Source organism: Lygodium microphyllum, chromosome 2, assembly GCF_053477565.2.
Source record: "Lygodium microphyllum isolate KBCC chromosome 2, Lygodium_microphyllum_v1.1.10, whole genome shotgun sequence".
NCBI lineage: Eukaryota > Viridiplantae > Streptophyta > Polypodiopsida > Schizaeales > Lygodiaceae > Lygodium > Lygodium microphyllum.
In genome coordinates this window covers 29,501,005-29,507,153 of record NC_141136.1, presented here as the reverse complement: position 1 = coordinate 29,507,153, position 6,149 = coordinate 29,501,005, and the positions used below count along the sequence as shown (strand labels likewise).

Here is a 6,149-nt window from a genome sequence, read left to right as displayed (position 1 = left end):
GCGCTACTTTATAGACAATATTTGAACAACCTAGCCTAGATTGTGATACACAATCTAAACTTATTAAGGATCTTCATAAATACCCTTCTTTCATAACTTTTTATCTTCAATGGATATATAAATGATCAAAATTATATGTAACTTACCTAAGTTCTTTCCTAAGAATTTATAGTTTTATTATCCAAGTGTATAATTATGATGATATGCTATACACACACACACACACACACACACACACACACGCACACACATACATTTAGCTTCCAAAATTTTAAGCTTATGCAAATGACCTTGAGATTTTGAAGTATAAATAAAAGAAAGTGTAAAAAAGTGTCATCTTCATTGTCTTTCTTTTAATTCAATAAAATAATAAATTATTCTTCACTTTTTTCTATATTGTAATAAAATCATAATTTAACTTATTGCATGGCATTAATACAATTGCAGGTGCAAACAAAAACACAACATATACTCAAGTTTAGCTCATTAGTAATCCCCACTCCTTGTATTTACCTTATATGCTTAACCTAGTTATATTTTTATTTATATTATGTATAGAATTTGTGGAATTTTAAAACATCTTTAAAATGAATGATGCATTGCATTAGTTTGAGAGATTTCAAAGACTATAATTTGTACATGCTTATGTATAACCTTAATGCATAATATCTAAAACTGGAGTAAAAGCTACAAATATTACACAATTACTTTTGAGATGGTGCACTATAGTAAAAGAAAGTGGAAAACGTCAATATTCTGACCTATTTCTATCAAAGATTAATACATTGCATTGACATCAAGTAAAAATATACAAGCATTTCTTATGTTGCACTCTTAAATTATATGTAATGCATTAGATTTTACATACAGTGTTCATAAAGTGTGTGTTCCTTGAGCATAAGTCCATCTTCCAAAATATCTGAGTATGATCATTTCATGGAGCTTTTTCTTATCCTCTTGGTGTGCATGCCCTCTTATAACCCATCCCAATATCAAAAGTGAAAATGCATGGTGATACTATCATTTTCAAAACTTTGTATATGCTACCATAAGCAAGTGCATGTATTGTTAAATAAATCTTATTTCCGTGGTGCAAATTACTATCAGGTGGCCAACTCCGATGGCTAAACCACAAGTGTCACAACTCCATCTTTATGGTAGTGTTGATAATAGAAGGTAGAGACTCAAAATGACGATGTCTCTTTGTGACATATGTTACATCTATAGTATAGATTCGAAATGCTCAAATTCATATCATGATGAAAACTGCTTTAAATAATAAATTAAAAAATACATAATTTAAATTTTGTCTTATGTTATGTCATTACAAAAATTATTGGCCAAATTAACACAATCTTGACGAACACCATATTAGGGAATATGGGAATGGGACACGTGGTCAAATCTTTGGATTTGTCATAACTTGAACATTATAACTCCAAATTGAGCGCTCTATAGCTCAATAGATTCCATTTTTCTAGTGCTTTCCAATGATAGGTGACATCATATGGTTTTGAGAAACTTATGGGTATGTTATCTGAATGCCACATTTTTAGTATTCGAAAAATGGGAATTGGTCGAAGAATCCCAAACTCACTAATATTGTGTTCAAGGGTAGGCCAACATGCTTGTTGGTTACACCCCAAGAAGAGACCAACATAAGAAGATAAAGTAAGAGCAAATGGAGTTGATTTCAGCATTCATTCTCTCACTTCCTCCATTCGTGATTAGAGTGTGGTCTTTCTTCTCCTTCCTCCCAATTAGAGTGTGGCTCCCCATTGAGGGAACCATGCTCCTCATCTAGTTATAGCTCATCTTCACTCTCCTCATCTCTACCCTAATTAGATAGCATATGCATCCTTGTCATCATCCTCATGTGACCTCTTCCCCCTGTAGTTATCAAACATAGTCTTCTTGATAGTAGTTCACAAGTGACCTTGGCCATAGTCAAAAGATGACCCTCCTTAGTGCTAGAAATTTGGGAACTATCATCCATGCCACGGTGGGTGCTGAAATGTCCTTGCAAGCCTTAGTAGGGCATTCTAGGTAGTAGACCAAGCTATGCATTTTTGCACCCTAGTCATCCAAGAAGCACCACCATTGGACTTTCTACAATTTACATGTCCTACTTAATTTGAGTTAGTGTAGCACAAAACTCTTGTAGCATGGCTACCATAGAAAATGCACATATTTGTAGTGCCTTTAAGGTATCTCTTCAAGATTCCCCAATGTTTCTTGCCAAGTGTAGTCATCTAATATGCCATAGCTCCTACTATAAATGCCACATTAGATCAAATGGCTATTATGATATACATTAAACCACCCATTATGGATGCATACAAGATCTTGGACATTTCAACCCTTTCATCATCTAATTTGGAAAATTTTATAGGACTAACCTTCATATGAGAAGGTAAAGGGCACCCAATACGCTTATCGACCTACATATGGAATCATCAAGGACTTTATGAATGTCCTCCTTCTGTGATAAGTAGAGTGTTGAGACTCAAGCTCATTTTGTTTACCTTAGTGAATAAGGTTAAGTCACACTGACTTAACCATGATTAGATCTAGGTCAGTTGATCTTTTTGTGTGTGGTACATACAGTTGACTAGTGTGTGACTGTATGTGGATAATGGAGAATGAACTAACAGGGAGCATGTCTGCTGCCATGGTGCCTATGCCTTTGTCTCCTTCTCTTTCTCTCTGAACTTTAATATGGTATCAGAGCTTAGCCTAGCTAAGGCAGCATTCTTAAGGTCTGGACGATAACCATTCTCAGACACCTGATTCACAACAACAGTGGCCATGCGACGGAAATCTCTTTTCAGAAGGGACCGGTTGACAGAATCCTTGGGCTTGTTAGTCCTCCTGGTCTTTGTTGTAGCAAGCTCTACAGAAAGGTCCCCAGCTCCTCTAATAGACACAGTCTTCTTGTTTGCAAGCCCTGAATACTTGAAGCTATTCAGATTGTAAAGGTTATTTGGTTTGCTAGTGAACTGCACAGAAGCATTGGAGTTTCCGTTCCTCTTCACAAGGAACTTGTTGTTCTTCTTGACGAGCTGCCAGAGCAGATCGGGGGACACGGTAGACATCCTGGTTGCAGTTGGCTTTCCCCGATCGGCTGCTCCTGAGGCTTCTGCCGCTCCTGCTGGCTCGCCAGGCACAATGGATTCAATGGATGAATTGAAATGAGCGGAGAGCTTTGAGAGCTTATCTTGGGGTTGTGCGACATAGTTAAGTAAGGACCCATACTCTCGGGTGTTGTCCAAGCAGCCACAGAGGAGCGAAATGGGCACAGAGGTTCCAGCAGGTACCGTGGCTGAGAAGTTCCTTGCCCATGCGAGTCTGGCATATTCGTCCCTGATGATGGACGCCACAGTGGTGCCTGTTGTTGCGTTATATGATGCATTGGCCTGGTAGCTAGAAGCCAAGCAAGAGCAGTTCACCCGGATGTACAGGCCCTGTCCGTTAGGGCCTCTGTTAAATGGATCTGTGATCAAGTCTTGTGGCCCAACATTGAAGAGGCTTGCAACATCTGCCTTTGATTCATTGGAGGCTAGCAAGTAGTAGAGGTAGGCTGAACATACTCTGTTTGGGTCATGGCAAGCCAGGGGGTGGCTTCTTCGTGCCCAAGAATGCGCAATGAAGGCAGAGCTTGATGCAAAAAGTAGTAGCAGAAGTGAAGAAGAATTCATGTTCTCCATGTTCGGCTTCTTCGTCCAGGCCATCGTCACCGGCAAGGGCCCTTATTGCTCAAATAAATGCAAATTTTACTGCCTGGGCTCCTCTTTCCATTGACAGAGCAGGGCTTCTCAGAGATTGCAGGGTGCATGCTTCTTGGTCACCCTGTAGAAATGGCATATTTAATAACACAGCATGCTCGATCACCTCCCTTGGACCAGGACAGGTAACCCAGATAGACTTATCATGTATGACCTTGATCTGTTTCACTTGGTCCATGACCAGCAAAACTGTAAGCAACTCTAAAGGGTAAACTGGTAAGCCCAAAGGGCACCGTTCTCACGGAAGGCCGTTAAAGATCTGTGAAGCTAGAGCTTCCGCGTTCTGCATTCTGGGGAGAAGGGAAGAAAGAGCACAGGAACTCAGAGAAGAATGCAGAGCAAGAAAGAATTGCAGTTTTTCTCATGGTTCTCAGTGCACACTTGAAATATACATGTCATGTATGCTTGGCTGAACAGTGCTCAGTCTGGCACTTTAAATACGGATACTTGCAAATCTGCCATAGTGGGTAATATCTGCAGGTGCAGTGGGTACAGACCCATTGCTGATGCATGTAAGAGCCTTGTTGGAGACAAATTCTGCAGCAACAGTGAATGTATCAAGTGAAATTTTAATATCTGTACTTGATGTTCTCTTATGCAAAGTTGTTGATGCATTGTAACTGAAGTTGAATGGAAACAGAAGCACATGCATTTTTACATTAAAAACTGGTTGCACTACAAGTTATTGAAGTATATTGCCTGCTGGCATTTTTTGGAAAATTGACTGGTTTTGCAAAACTTAAGGCTTTAAAATGGCAAACACAGGAGAGAAGGATACTATCACTCAGATAGTTGGTGAGAAGCTGGACTATAACAATTTCGTTCTATGGAAATTTAGGATGTCTAATTTTTTGATTGGAAGAGGATATTGGGATCTAGTCACAGGTCTTGAAGATGAGCCCAAGCTACCGAAAGATAGACCTCCAACACAAGATCAATTGAAGGCACACAGGACTTGGTTGAAAAAGTCCAGCAAAGTCTTGCATTGGTTGTCACTATGTGTGTCAGACACAAAGGCTATGCAAATTGCAAATTGTACTTCCCCAAAAGCTGCTTGGGACTTATTGATGAAGAATTATGGGCATGTTACTCATGCAAGAAAGACACAACTGAAGCAAAAGTTCAGCCACATATCCAGGAATGGAAGGTCTATTGAGGACTATGTCAGTGAGATCAGATCCATTGCAGAACAACTAGGATCAATTGGAGCTGAAGTTGAGGATGATGATCTGGTAGCCACTACCCTCCATGGACTTGGACAAGAATATAAGCAGTTTGATACTTCCATTTCAGTGCGTCAGGAGCAGCCTGACTTTGATGAACTTGTAGCACTTCTTTTGCATGAAGAAGTGAAACTTGGACTTAATACAAGTTTCAGTGGGTCTAAAAACAGTAGGGATAGTGTCTTCTACTCAAATCAAAGAGGTAGAGGTCGAAGAGGAAGATCAAATTTTCGAGGAAGAGGTGCTGGAAATGCATATGCAGCCCGTGGACAGCAAGCTACTGGATGGCAAAATAGGCAGCCTCAAGCAAATAGAGGTGCCTCAAATGCTCGTGGAAGAGGAGGTTATTCACCTAGAGGAAGAGGCACTTGGCAGCAGCCTCAAATGAGTTATGGACAGCAATCAAATACAAATAAGGATTGCCATTATTGTGGAAAATACGGGCATGTAGCTAAGGATTGCTACAAAAAGCAAAATGATCAGAGAGCAAGAGGGAAGCAACATGGTAATTATGCTGCTTCTAGTGGTATGCAGGAGGATGACAGGTTGTTTGCAATGCAACATGTGAAGAAAGGGTTGCCTGTACACGACAAAGCAGATGATGTATGGTATATAGACTCAGGGGCATCTAACCACATGACTCCTCATGGAGAGTGGTTTGACACATTGGTAGAAGGTGCTCATGGATATGTTTGCACAGGGGATGATACGCAACATGACATTATGCATACAGGTACTGTTCCCTTGATGATGCATGGTGACAGGAGAAAGAGTCTTTATGATGTATTGCATGTACCCTCCATAACCAAAAACTTGCTTTCTGTGGGACAAATGGCTGAACAAAATCTACAAGTTAGATTCAATAGAGATGGATGCTACATTGAAGAGTATGGTCAAGGATGCAAACTCATTGCTAAAGGCAAAAGAAATGGCAGGATGTTTACATTGGATACGAAAATTCCAGCATTGAATGCTGCTATGTACTCACATGAAAATGCTGCAATAAGGGACATTGAGATATGGCATAAAAGGATTGGACATGTAAATGTTCAAAAGTTGAAGAATATGCAGCATAAACAAGTTGTACTTGGACTTCCTAAGTTCAAGCATGCGGAATTGGGACATGTATGTCAGTCTTGTC

General features: G+C 39.8%; 1 pseudogene; it reads right to left on the bottom strand.

Moving 5' to 3' along the window:
* Positions 1–2,678: 2,678 nt before the first annotated feature.
* On the bottom strand, positions 2,679–3,171 carry LOC148039574 (large ribosomal subunit protein eL28y pseudogene; annotated as a pseudogene).
* Positions 3,172–6,149: the final 2,978 nt, after the last annotated feature.